We start from the raw sequence: 15,266 nt of genomic DNA on the forward strand, positions 1-15,266 counted from the left end.
ACTTCAGTGCCCATCACCAAGAGAGGCTCGGTAGCACTACTATTGACCAAGCTGGCCAAGTCATAGCTGCTAGAGTGAGTCTGCAGCAGGTTGAGTGAAAAACACCTCATCCTCACCAACCTGCCTGCTGCAGATTCATCTGTCCATGACAGTATAAGTAGGAGTGACCACTGCACAGTCTTGGTGGAGGTGAAGTCCTGTCTTCACATTGAGAGTTGTGTAGCACTACCACTGTGCTAAATGGGATAGATTTCAAACAGACATAGCACTCTAGCAACTCGAGGGCCATGGGCCATCAGCAGTAACAGAATTGTACTCTGCAGCCTCATGGCCCAGCACCTGTTTTTTATTCTTTCACAGGATGAGGGCATCACTGGCAAGGCCAGCATTTGTTACCCAAACCTAACTGCCTTTGAACTGAGTGGCTTGCTTGACAATATCAGAAGCCAGTTAAGAGTCAACCATATTGTTGTGAATCTGGAGTCACACATAGGCCAGACCAAGTAAGGACAGCAGATTTCCTCCCCAAAGGGGCACAAGTGAACCAGGTGGGTTTTTACAACAATGGATGATAATTTCATGGACACCATTACTGAGACTAGCCTTCAATTCCAGATTTATTCATTGAATTTAAATTTCACCAGCTGCTGTGGTGAGATTTGAGCCATTGTCCCCAGAGCATCAGCCTGGGTCCCTGAATGACTAGTCCAGTGACATTACCACTACACCACCAACTCCCATACTCTACCATTGCTACCAAGCCAGGGGGCCAACCCTAGTTCAAAGAAGAGTGCAGGACTGCGTGCCAAACAGCTTAAGCAACAAGTGATAGACAACGCTAAGCAATCTCACAACCAACAGATCAGATCTAAGCTCTGCTGTCCTGCCACAACCAGTCGTGAATGGTGGTGCACATTTAAACAATTTACTGGAGGGGGACACTCCACAAATATCCCCATCCGCAATGATGGGGGAGCCCAGCACATCAGTGCAAAAGATAAGGCTGAAGCATTTGCAACAATCTTCAGCCAGAAGTGCCGAGTGGATGATCCAGCTCGGCATCTTCCAGAAGTCTCCAGCATCATAGATGCCAGTCTTCAGCCAATTTGATATCAGGAAACGGTTGAAAGTACTGAATACTGCAACGGCTATGGGCCCTGACAATATTCCAGCAATAATATTGAAGGCTTGCACTCCAGAACTTGCTGCACCCATAGCCAAGCTGTTCCAGTACAGCTATAATACTGGCATCTACCAGGCTATGTGGAAAATTGTCCACACAAAAAAGCACACAAATCCAACCCAGCCAATCACCGTCCCATCAGTGTACTCTCAATCATTAGTAAAATGATGGAAGGGGTCATCAACAGTGCTATCAAGTGGTAATTGCTTAGTAATAACCTGCTCACTGATGTTCAGTTTGGGTTCCGCCAGGATCACTCAGCTCTGGTCAAGTAATGAGGTCATCATTACAGCTTTGGTTCAAACATGGACAAAAGAAGTGAACTCCAGAAGTGAGGTGAGAGTGACTGCCCTTAACATCAAGGCAGCATTTGACCTAGTATGGTATCAAGGAACCCTAGCAAAACTGGAGTCAATGGAAATCATGGGGGAAACTCTCTGCTGGTTGAAGTCATACCTAGCACAAAGGAAGATGGTTGTGGTCAATGACGCCAGTTCCAGAGCATTACTGAGGGAGTTCCTCAGGGTCATGTTCTTGGCTCAACCATCTTCAGCTGCTTCATCAATGACCTCCCTTCCATCATAAGGTCAGAAGTGAAGATAAAAATACCTGGAAAAACTCAGCAGGTCTGGCAGCATCTGTGGAGAGGAACACAGTTAACGTTTCGAGTCCATATGACTCTTCAACAGAACTAAGTAAAAACAGAAAAGAGGTGAAATTTCAGCTGGTTTCGGGGGGGGCGGGGGGGTGGGGACAAGTAGAGCTGGATAGAGGGCCACTGAAGAGTCATACAGACTCGAAACGTTAACTGTGTTCCTCTCCGCAGATGCTGCCAGACCTGCTGAGTTTTTCCAGGTATTTTTATTTTTGTTTTGGATTTCCAGCATCCACAGTTTTTTGCTTTTATCAGAAGTGAAGATGTTCGTTGATGATTGCGCAATGTTCAGCACCATTCATGACTCCAAAGATACAGAAGCAGTCCATATCCAAATGCAGCAAGACCTGGACAATATCTAGGCTTGGGCTGTCAAGTGGCAAGTAATATTTGCGGCACACAAGAGCCAGGCAAGAGAGAATCTAAATATCGCCACTTGACATTCATGGCATTACCATCGCTGAATCCCCCATTATCAACATGCTGGGGGTTACCATTGACCAGAAACTGAACTGCACTAGCCATATAAACACTGTGGCTACAAGAGCAAGTCAGAGGCTAGGAATCGTGCAATAAGTAACTCACCTCCTCACTCCCCAAAGCCTCCCCACCATCTCCAGAACACAAGCCAGGAGTTTGATGCTGCACAGTGTGTACCATTTACAAGATGCACTGCAGGAACTCACCAAGGCTCCTTCGACAGCACCTTCCAAACCCATGACCACTACCATCTAGAAGGACAAAAAACAGCAGACACATGGGAACACAACCGGCTGAAAGTTCCCCTCCAAGCCACTCCACCCTAACTTGGAAAGATATTGCTGTTCCTGCACTGTCATTAGGTAAAAATCCTGGAACCTATGCCACATGGACTGTAGTGGCTCAAGAAGGCAGCTCAGCACCACCATCTGAAGGACAAATAGGAATGGGCAATAAATGCCAGCCTAGCCAGCAGCGCCCACACACCAGCAATACATTTTTTTAAAGTTAGCATTTTTGAGTCCAATATGACCCTCATTTAGTACCCTCTACTTTGGAATCAGATTCAAAGAAGTTGTATTGGACTGGAAACATTAAGTCTCCTTCCCTCTCCACAGATGTTGCCATACCTGCCGAGTACCTCCAGCGCTTTTGTTTTTAACTTCTTAAAACCTATCACTTTGACTAAGCTTTTGGTCATCTAACCTAATATTTCCTTTGTGGCTCGGTATCACAACTTTGTTTTAAAATGCTCCTGTGAGGTGCCTTGGGATATTTCATGATGTTAAAGACACTAAATGTAAGTTACTGTTATTCTTTCCAGCATTTTCTATTTTTATTTCAGATTTCAAGCATCTGCATCATTTTGTTTTATTGATCAGTCCATTCTGATGGGAATAAGCAACTGCAAGAAAGAAAGGAACTTGAAATTATGCACCTTTCATGACCTCAGAAAATCCCAAAGCACTTTTCGGCCAAGGAAGTGCTTTTTGAAATGCAGTCACTGTTGGAAAAGCAGCAGCCATTTTTTTGCACAGCTAGATCCCACAAACAGGAAGTGAAAAGTGACCAGGTCATCTATTCCTAGTGATGTTGCTGAGGGATAATTATTGGCCAGGACTCAGCCTCTCTTTTTCAAAATAATGCCACGTGATAGGCATTGGTTTAATGCTTCAGTGGAATGATTGATTGCACCTCTATCAGTAGAACATTCAATGCTGCATTGGGAGTGTCAGCTGGGATTATATACTCAAAGTTCTGGAGTGTGGCTCGAACAGGCAACCTTGTGGGGCAGGGTTAAACTTGCTACTCACTGAACCACATGTGACACGTGTATCTGCTTGCCCAAATTATATTGTAAATAGAAGCCATTCACCATTAGCAAGGCAGCAAGGGTATTACATTGCTGCAAGATCATTTTTTTAAAAATTTCAATTAAAGCAAAATACTGCGGATGCTGGAAATCCGAAACAAAAACAAAAATACCTAGAAAAACTCAGCAGGTCTGACAGTATCTGCGGAGAAGAATACAGTTTCGAGTCCGTATGACTCTTCATCAGAACTAAGGAAATAGAGAAATGAGGTGAAATATAAGCTGTTAGAGGGGGATGGGACAGGTAGAGCTGAATAGGGGGCCAGTGATAGGTGGAGGCAAAGAAGAGATTGCCAAAGCTGTCATAGACAAAAGGACAAAGGGGTGTTGATGGTGGTGACATTATCTAAGGAATGTGCTAATGGGGACATTAAGGGTAGCAAGCAGGACAAGCTAGTGGCAGATGGGCCTAGTGGGGATCGGGTAGGGGGAAAGGGATTGAAATGGGCTAAAAGATGGAGACAAAACAATAGATCGAAATAAATTTAAAAATAGGTTGGAAAAGAAAAATATTTTTTTTTATATTATAAATTATTGGAAAAGTGGGGATTGGAAAGGGGGTGGGGATGGAGAAGAGAGTTCATGATTTGAAATTGTTGAACTCAATATTAAATCCAGAAGGCTGTAAAGTGACTAGTTGGAAGATGAGGTGCTGCTCCTCCAGTTGGCGTTGAGCTTCACTGGAACATTGTAGCAGGCCAAGGATAGACATGTGGGCATGAGAGCAGGGTGGTGTGTTGAAATGGCAAGTGATAGGGAGGTCTGGGACATGCTTGCGGACAGACTGAAGGTGTTTTGCAAAGCAGTCACCCAGTCTGCGTTTGGTCTCTCCAATATAGAGGAGACCACATTGGGAGCAGTGAATGCAGTAGACTAAATTGAGGGAAGTGCTGCTTCACTTGAAACAAGTGTTTGGGCCTTTGGATGGTGAGGAGGGGGGAAGTAAAGGGACACCTTCTGCGGCTGCATGGGAAGGTGCCATGGGAGGGGATTGAGGTGTAGGGAGTGATGGAGGAGTGGACCAGGGTGTCCCGGAGAGAATGGTCCCTGCGGAAAGCCATCAGGGGGTGAAGGGAAGATGTGTTTGGTGGTGGCATCATGCTGGAGTTGGCAGAAATGGCAGAGGATGATCCTTTGAACGCGGAGGCTGGTGGGGTGATAAGTGAGGACAAGGGGGACCCTATCATGGTTCTGGGAGGGATAGGACATTCCTTAGATAATATCACCACCGTCAACACCCCTTTGTCCTTTTGTCTATGACATCTTTGGCAATCTCTTCTTTGCCTCCACCTATCACTGGCCCCCTATCGAGCTCTACGTGTCCCAACTGCCCCCCCCCCCCATCCCCCCACCAGCTTATATTTCACCTCATTTCTCTATTTCCTTAGTTCTGATGAAGAATCATACGGACTCGAAATGCCAACTGTATTCTTCTCCGCAGATGCTGTCAGACCTGCTGAGTTTTTCCAGGTATTTTTGTTTTTGTTTTAAAAATTTCATCTGTGCTACTGATTACACTTACTAAATCATGTGGCTCCTTTCTGATTCCAATAGTCTAGAAATTACAGTTCAAGATATCAACAGCCAAACACTGAATGCAATTATATGACAGTCCTCTAATCATTAATTTAGTGGAGTCTCTAGTGTTAATAATATAAATAACCTTAGTTAATAATGTAAGCAGATGAATGACATTGAATTTTTTGATGAAGTGACAGAGAATGTTGAGGAAAGGAATGCAGTGGATGGTGTCCATATGAATTTAAGAAAGCATTTGACAGAGTACCACATAAAAGGATGGTTAACAAAATTAAGGCTCTTGCAATGAGATGATCAATGTCAGCTTGGATTTTTAAAAAACTGGCTTCAGGACAGGAAACAGTGAGTTGTGGTCAATGGTTGATTTTCAGATTGGAGGATGGGAGACAGTAGATTTCCCCAAGGGTCAGTGCACCATTGATATACGTAAATGGCTTGGAGATTGAAATACAAAGTAAAATTTCAAAACTTGCTGGTGATACCAAACTTGGAGGCATGACAGACAGCGAGGATGATGCCAATTGATCGCAACAAGCCAGATAGGCTAGCAGAATGGGCAGACAAGTAGCAGATGGAATTTAATACAGAGCAGTATGAGGTGACGCGCTTTGGCAGAAAAAATGGGCAGAGGCAATATATAGTTAATGGCACAGTTCTAAAGAATGTGCAGGAACAGAAAGACTTGGAAGTTCATGCGATTGATCTTTGAATGTGGCAGGGTATATTGAGAGAGTAGTTAGTAATGCATATGGGATGTTGGCTTCAAAAATAGAGTATTGGGAACAAAAGCAGAGAAATGATTCTGAATCTTTATAAACCTCTAGCTAGGTCGTATCGAGAGTACTGTGTCCTTGTTCTGTTCGCCCATCGTTTCAAAGGACGTGAAGGTCCTTGAGAGGGTGCAGAGGAGATTTTGCAGAATGATGAGGGAGCTTAGCTACAGGGTTAGGTTGGAGAAGCTGGGGCTGTTCTCCATGTTCTACCCTTAAGAGTTGAGGCAATTGACATAGATGCCTTTTAGGGGAAGCTAGGTAAGTACATGAGGGCAAAAGGAGTTGAGGGATATGTAGAGAGGGTGAGATGACATCGTGCTTATGTACTGTATGTAATTAATGAGTGTCTATCTCAAGTGCTGGGTATCAAAACAGTCTTTGGTGTTGCCATTGAGTTTCATTCATCAATGAGCATAAGGATAGGAAACTGTTTATTTCTCAAATATCCAAGGCCAAGAAATTCAACAAGGACCAACCTGTCAAAAACAAATATAGGGTCAAGTTACCTGGAATTACAGGGCAGGGCTTCAGGAGCTATGGGACTGCTCCAGTCCAAGTGTTACAGGGTGGTCACCCCTGTATTACATTATTGTCATGTTGGATTGGGCAATAATACCCTTCCTTATCAGGGTACAGGTGGAAACTATGCAACCTGTTGAAATTTTCGCCAGAATGTCCTCCAGGACTATAACTGACCCTTACATAAAGCATGTCAAGGAAATTTGCCATTGCAAAATATTCTAGATAAGGTGTCAGGAGCTGGTACTCAGTAGAACCCATGGATGATGAAATTTTGCAAATTTTCCTACAAGTTTTATTTATTCATTTGCGGGATGTGGTCCACGTGGTGTAGGTATTGCAGCGGTTCAAGAAGGCAGCTCACCACCACCTTCTCAAGGGCAATTCGGGATGGGCAATAAATGCTGGCCCAGCCAGCGACGCCCACATCCCGCGAGTGAATAAAACAAATTGTAGGAAAATTCGTAAATGAGTTGCTAGGCAGCATTGAGCTTGAAATAATGTGAGTGCAAGATGAAAATCTTTGGCAACATGTCCCTCTTTTCAACAATATACAAATAAAATCTCCCTGGCGGAACAATCCGACACTATAGCGACAGTGCAGAATTACTATTTAAATTAACTAACAATTCATGCTTCATTTTATGTCAAAGATTGCGGCTGCTCAGGAGAAAGTGGCTGCGCATCAGACATCAACTTGCACCAGTATTAAAATAGGATGTTTGAAAGTCAGTTGAAACATCCACCAATATATCCTAACGTTAACTCGGCTCCTTTCTCTACAGAATATGCCTGACTTACTGACTGTCCCCCCACCTCCCCCCTTTTAAAAGAAATTCTAGCATTTCGTTTTGCACCAAGTCCATATTTTGCACGATGATAGCATCTTTGGCGTGTACCACAGAAGTGAGTGTAACGCGAAGCGACTGACCGATTGACTGTACCGAAATTAATAAGTAATAATAACTACAATTAACACTGATACTATATCACTCCGACCAGAAGCTTTCGATTCACTGTTTCCTATACTGAACGATAAAATTAATAGGTAAATTGCAAACTTATAGGCTTCTGCTGCTTGGCATTTTAGAGTTTATTAATTAAAATCAATTGGAATTAATTATTCATTCAACTCCATCATCGAATTGCAAATGAATGTTGTTCCTGGGTAATGCAGAATGTAAACTGATTGCAAAGATGTAGAACAACAAAATAAATAATGTGGACCCGGTTCTACAAAAGTAAGAAACCCATCACGATTGCTTGAAATCGGCTAAATGGTTTCACTGGCTGTAAATTATGTACAGGTCGGTTTAAGGGATGATATCTAGTGCTTAATTCCTACTGGGGGCACGAAACGAGGTGGCGAGGAGGCGCCGGGGTACAGTAATAGTTTAAAGACTGGATGAGGATGGGTCTCATTAAAACCGGGCCAACTATGAGAGGTAAAGGGATCGACACTGACCCACATCCCGGATTACCGTGGGAATGAATACAGCTCTCTCGCGGTAACCCGGCTTCAATTTTTTTACAATGACCTGTCAAAACACTTTAATCCCAGTAAATGATAAGCAGCAGGAGCAGGCTTATTCTGACGAGTTTGCAATACTGCGCTCTTTTAGTTTATGTATAAAGTGCCTGTCCGCCCAATGAGTATATGGTAATAGTCATTAAAATTCCATTCTATAGCATAACTTTCTACTGACGTTAAATTGGAGGTACTTTAAGATAGCAAACTCTTTTTTTTAACGCTCATTTCACGAATTAGTATTTCTGATTCCACGCAAATATTTTGGTCTTGCTGCTTTTTCCGGAACATTAACGATATGAGTTGTTTCTGTTTGGCTTTCAACTTTATTTTCTGTGTATCTACCAAAATTAAAGGCAGCATAACACATTTGCCAAAAAGCTTTTTGATATGCACAAGGGCGCTGATCGTTTAAAGCATGGAAACAGAAGTTACAAATTAATCATTTCCATTTAGCGTCTGCAATTCCTGATGACTTTCATCGGCTGAAGCAATACATTTCCACATGAACCGTCCCTCGGCCGCCTTCACATTGTGGCGGCTCTCCCCCCACTTTGAACCCAGCGATGTTTAATTTCAATCTCGTTGTTAATGTGAATGCGTTAGGCCTATAATTCAACATGTTTTCCTATCAAAAGTGCAACAGGAAATAGCTTTTGGGACTTAATATGTACATATATCGTGGTACTTGTGATTTTTTTAAAAAGAGTTGCAGTCATTTTATGCTTATTTAAACAATATTTAGATATTATTGCACTTGTAAGCACTTTATTGTTCATATCTATATATATATCATTGCAGCTTTGATAACATCGTTGAAAACATTTTCAATGCTTATATATAGAAAGCATTAAAGAAATATATAGATACATAAATTACAAATATATAAATTTATAAAAATGTAAATTAGCTTCCAATGGTCTTTTCCGGAAATTTGTTTAGACCGCTCCCAGCACTAACCCCCTCCAGTCTCCAAACTTGAAGGCTTAATTGTTAACGTGCAATTTTGTCCTCGCATGCCACTGTTATGTTAATAGGTTTTTTTTAACTTTAACCTATACAAGAAATTCTGCCGAGGCAAAATAAGAAGCTTGATCAAGTGGAAGTGGCGGGGAGAGGGTGTGGTGGGGGGCGGGTGGGCATCGCGTTAGGCTAGTCTGTATAATGACTTACTGTCAATTTCACAGCATGGTAACACACACAACAGTTATAAAAGGAAATCTACGGTATCAAAGGGTTGGGTGAAATTGCAAATCAGCGAAGGTGTAATATCGGTTTTAATTGGATATTTGGCTCCCCTTCCTATGTACGGCATCGTGCACATAAACAATACGGTGTTGCACAATGCAAATTAATAAATACAAACATAGATAAAGTTAAGTTGTTGTTAAGCAAAAAAAAGCCTTCGTTTCTTCTTTCGGTGATTTATTCTTTGCTTGGCAGGTTTCAGTGCAACGCTTTTTAATCAAGCTTCTAAATTATCTAAGGATTGTGTTTCTCTGTCACATTTAAGCGTTAAGATGGTTGTTTTTGTATTTGAGTTGAATAATAAAGCACGGGGTTCTTTTTCTGCGTTTCGTTTAGAGATCGGTATTTGGACTTGATGTTAAAAATAGCAAATATTCACTTTTTTTTCCCCCAACTCGCTAGCCATATCTTGCCTTTCTCTATTTATTTGTGCAAAATAAAGTTTGAAAGCACATCAGAGAAAGCTAGAAGAGTATGTAATAAGAGAATGTCCAACTGACCCTTGGAGCTGATTACATGTAATTACCTGGAGCCTCAGCCTGTCCGGAGACTGCCAAGGGAGGGGGGAGGGCGGGGGGGCTGTGGGGTGGGGAGGGTGTGGGGAGACCTCATTCATGGTAACTACAATGGCGGGAGGGGGTGGGGAGGGGTTAACAAGGAAGAACGCTTAATACTGTAAAAGCAAAATGGTACATAGCCTACAGTCCTGCATGAAAGTGAAAACTGAGTTTGCAAAATCAGGGCCAGCGATCTATATAGTTTGTTCACAGCTTAAAATGACTTTTTAGTTGCAAACTTCCTATTTCTTGAAGCCAGTCATTGCAAATTTAAACAGGAAAACTTCAAGCATTCGATGAGCAACAGTGAAGGTATAAGGTAGATTACATGTTATTGCATGCAAGCCTTGCAGCAATGTATCGGTGTAAAGGTGCCTTGGTGATCTTTTCCAACAACCTATTTCTCACTTGCAAAGCAAATTCGTCAGTTAAAATTATTTCACCGACGATCTTTTTGCGGGGTTGAGGAATGATGTGCGGGTGCAAAGAAACCTGAGTTCGATTAAACGAATGGCCAATGTATATATAATTTTTAAAAGCTAACAATGCATTGGTTTTTGTTTGCCGGCTGTAACTACCTATCCAATGGTCTAGGAGAGGTGGTATGATTTGGATGCTAGCTGGCACTTCGTCTTGTGTCGTCCTTGCATATTTTGTTAAAGACGTTGGTTTTGGTTCGGATGTGTGTTTGTGTATTTACCAATTTACTTGTTACGAACCACGATTTAGACAGAGATGCGGTTACCCCGGCCATGTGTGTGTGTGTGCGTGTATGTATGAGTTGGCTTTGGTTCATGCAGTCCTCTAGAAAGCGCAAGGATTTCCATCTTGGCACAGAGAAATTATAGAAGTATAGCATTAACATTTTTTTATGTATCCATTCAAGTTTGATTCGCATTCACATATTCAGCAGGCTCCTTGTTCAGTTGTGTCGAATCGTCTGTAAAGCAACACATACGCCGTCAAAGTCAGATTGGCTACAAGTCAACCAAACTACGTAAATATAGCTTCACTGAATAGCACCCATCTGCCAAGCAAAATATTTGAAGATACAAATATACTAAGATTTGCAATTCTCTCCGCCTTATGCACATGCATTTATAATGTTAACGGTGCTTTTTAAGCGAGAAAAACCGAGGCGTCTGTAATGCATTTCAACAGACGGCGTTACACGGGATAACACAAATCCTAGAAGCTGTTCCAAAAGCAAGACCCGAGGATTATGAATATGAATTTTGAACAAGTCGGCAACCTACAGTTCCTTCCTAACTGAAGAAGCAGGCACATTGTGTTCAGAACATGCATAAAAAGCGAAGCATCAGCGGCAGCCAGTGCTTGTACAAGATTTACACTTCTCGCTGCACAGCTACGCTCGCTTTCTGTATCCACGGTCGGACGGTTATCTCAGCAAAATAAAACTCCCGTTTATTTCTCAGGGATGTAACTGCAAACAACTCACGTCAGCAGCTGAGCTACCTTGCACCAAAAGAGGAAGGTAGCTTATCCAGCAATGAAGATAAAACAGCCTCAAGTATAAATTAACCAATTTTCCACACACGTTATTAAGCAGAGTTTAACTTTGAAATACTGTCGAGTTGTTAGGGACAAAGAGGAGGGGGAGGGAGGGGGGTTGCAATTTGACGGTAGGGCAGCCTGCAATTAAAATCGCCCCGTTTGCATTTTGCTGGAAATCTCCTGGCATTGAACTGCGCCACCCCACGAGAAGAGGCGGCAGCGCATCTCAATAATTCATAGACTGGCACATACCTGTTATCTCTTAAAGGGACCGTTAATTTTATTGTGCGTGTTGGTGGGTTAAGAGAGACAGATCATCGCGTCTCATCTTTGCTCGTATTAAGTCAGTGCTCGTGCTCCAGCCGTTCCTTTGTACGCTTGCTTCACAGATGCAAGGCAAACTCGTGCTATCAAGCATCACCTTTACGAGAAATACGTTTCGCCAGTAAGATGGGGTACGAAATAAAGTCAGAGCACAGAAGTAGGCCCGCGTTTCTCTCTCCCCCCGCGCGAAACTCATCCATTAGAGTCAGATTTTGGCGCATAGATCTCTCCGGGGTTGCATTCCACACCTAGATTTCTGTAAATGTGGGCCTGGGATGGACACATCTCCATATCCAAAACCTGTTCAGTATTGTTCAAAAAATATGTGAAGCAATCGGCCAAGTTTTTCAACTGAGCTGTACTCAAAACACACTTCATCTCGCCCTGATGTTTTTTTACTTTGATTTTGAATGACACTGAAATCTATTTTATTTGCGACATTGACCCAATGAGTCCAGCTTTCCATTATCGCATTACCTAAATAACAATTAGAGAGGATGTATTTAACTGTGCTAAATAGCCTACATATGTGTGTGCGCAGACATACACATATATATGTGTATATATATATATACAAGATGGATACATTTTAATTGGATAGGCATATGTAGATCGAATTCTAGATAGAAAACAGTGTGTGTAATCTCTAGCGAGAAAGGGTGCCTGACATAATATTTATAATGGTGATATGTAAAATCTCACTGTATCCTACAAATGTGGTGTTTCCTTTTTAAATGTCGTCTGGAGCTCTCTCCTGTATTTTTTCTCACTGCCGAGTGCTTTATGTATTATTTAATACACATATTTATGATATATATATATATATATATACACACACATATTGAATTGGGGATGGGGTTATCTTGGTAATAGAGCAAAGGCGGCACACGCAGAATTTCGCCTATGTACTACTCTCATATTTGTAATGATTCCAATGTGGCCAATTCTGGGAAAATGTAACCTGAATTGGGAAATTTTTTTTTCTTTTGACAGTCACATGTTTTCAATTTTTAAAAGTTGATCAATTGAAATTAAGTGACTGTGACTGTCGCCGTATATCCATTGTGTCATGGTTTAAAACAAACCTGCGCTTTTTCGTTGCATCTATTCACATGATCGAACCTGCAGCCGGCAAATACATTCAGCCAGTAGGGATGTATCCACAGTCGTTCCGACCCTTTGACTTCTTTCTCAATTCACCATTTCTTTGTAGCCCAGTTTAATTTTGATTATTCTTTTGGTGAAATCTTTAGCTGACAAATGCCGAGAGTTGCTTGTGAATTGTAGGTGCTGGGAAATAATATCATCTTTCTTCGCATGTTGCTCACTGAAAGGACATGTTAACACACATGCCGGAACTGTGGGCACTTGCAGTTCGTTCTTACACACGAGCATACTCGGAATGATTTTTCAACTGGGCTATGGTTGGAATATCAGCATTGCAACTGAAAGAAAATGTTCAGTTTTCAAAGTTTTGCCTCAGCTTGTTCAGTCCAGAGTATATTTTTGATTAAACATGAGATTTGCAGGAACGCCTGGCCCATTGCTTTGTAGCTGCAAAGACCCATGGCCCTGTGTGATTTGTAGACCGATGTTCTCGGCTCTATTTTCTGCACAGAACAATTGTTCTGTCACATTCTGCACAGTCCACCACAGTCGTGCACAAAGCAACAAAAATACTTAATTCAAAGCAGTGTACTTAACAGAAAACTAAACTTACCCATGCTTATTCAACATCCAAACATACCAGGTAATCTGTACAAAGATCAGGGCTTGTGCAATCAGCAGATATTGCTTTTTTTAAAAAAAAAATCCCTATTTAATCATACAATTGTTTTGCTTCTTTTTAAGTGTAATATTCCATTTCAATAGTCCCCTGCCACCCACACTGCGCAACACTGAAAGTAACCTTTTCACTTGTGTTCATTCTCGCTTCACTTAAATATATTTTATATCATTCACTCGTTTCATGTTTGCTACTTCATATAGCAAAACAAAATGTAAAATAATAGAAGATTTGTACATGTCGTACATTTGTACAGGTTGTTGAAACTGCTTAATAAGTCCTCACGTTTGGATAAATGCAGAAGCTACAGTGAAAAGCAAACTTCACTCTTTAGTAAGCGGTGGAATGGATTTTTTTTCCAAAGCTACTAAGAAAGCAATTTTCCAAGACAGGGCTTCAGGAGAGGGACACACTCAACTTGTTCAACTGGTCTTTTTTTTTGTGGGTTTGGACTGGTTTAGGAAAAGAAGCCAAGATAATAAAAGGAGACGGCAAGCAATCAGGGTTTTTGTGATAATTGAGTTAAAGGTTATAATAGAGGGTATAATAACTTTGCTGCACGATACAATCCTTTGACATTGAGATATGAATATAATAGTTCAGTGCGGGTCGGTAACACACACTGATGTTTCCTCGCAGCAGTCATGAGACATCGGCTAAAGGATAAGATTAAAATAGGCCCAGAGACATGGCAATATTCTGGAAAGCCAGGACCAATCTCACCGCAAGCTTCAGTATTCTATCAGTTATATTTTATTTCCAGAATGGTTACAGAAAATAACGACGAATACGAAATTAGCTTCTTCTCCCTCCTCGGAACCGAAACAAACTCAGACTTCTTTTGCCACCAGTGATGAGCGAATGGAGTGTCCACGTATATTCATACATCCAACCTGCATTATAGTAAATCGGCTATAAAACTAGGAACCACTAGTTCTCTCCCTAATCTATTGAACATCTTTCTGCCCACTTCTTTCTCCCTCGCTATGTCAATGAGCCTGTTCTTGTTTTGGACCGTTCGGGACTCTGTAAAAAAAATCAAAGATATTATCCTCTATTGGAGTTTGGTACTTATTCCACTGTATGGGTTTTCTATTTATAATCTAATCAATTTCAATGTCAAAATCTATTCATCCAATCAATATTCGCCTCTTGGCCCAACTCTGATTAATTCTGGTTCTGTGAAAATAATGATGGTTAGTTTCTGATTTGGAGTCAACGAGTTCCACAGTAAAACATTACTTAATTACTTTTTTTAAAAAACGCGTTTCTATCATGATATTTAGCGTTGACTTCCCACAGTGTAGGACATACGGTTTTGTCCTGGACGGTGAAGAACTTTCGAGATGAAATGCTTCCCGCTTTGTAACGATAGAGATCCCTTTCTATGCTCCCACCAGGTCACTCACTGGCCCAGCGTTGGATTTGATCGGGGCCCTAATCGTGCTAAATCAATTAGCAAAAAAAAAAAACCCTCTCTTTTTGCAATGCACCAACCTCTTAAGGCACGAGTAAAGATGAAGGTCTTCAGGAACGCGTGGTCAACCGGTTGCATTTTATTAAAAATTTTTAAGAAGAAATCTGGCTTGGAGGGAAGGAGGGAATGGGATGGAAAGTCAAAACTGTTTACTCCACAGCTTACCATAACATGTTTTGCACTCATTACAGGTTTTGTCTGAATCGTCATGTATTAGGTACACTGATATCTTCAAGCCCTGTTTTTTTTTGTAAAGAAATATAGTTTATCTTTTAACGACCGATCCAGAAACAAATCTTTCAAGGCGTAT

The sequence above is a fragment of the Carcharodon carcharias genome, chromosome 4 (assembly GCF_017639515.1).
Source record: "Carcharodon carcharias isolate sCarCar2 chromosome 4, sCarCar2.pri, whole genome shotgun sequence".
Classification (NCBI taxonomy): Eukaryota; Metazoa; Chordata; class Chondrichthyes; order Lamniformes; family Lamnidae; genus Carcharodon; species Carcharodon carcharias.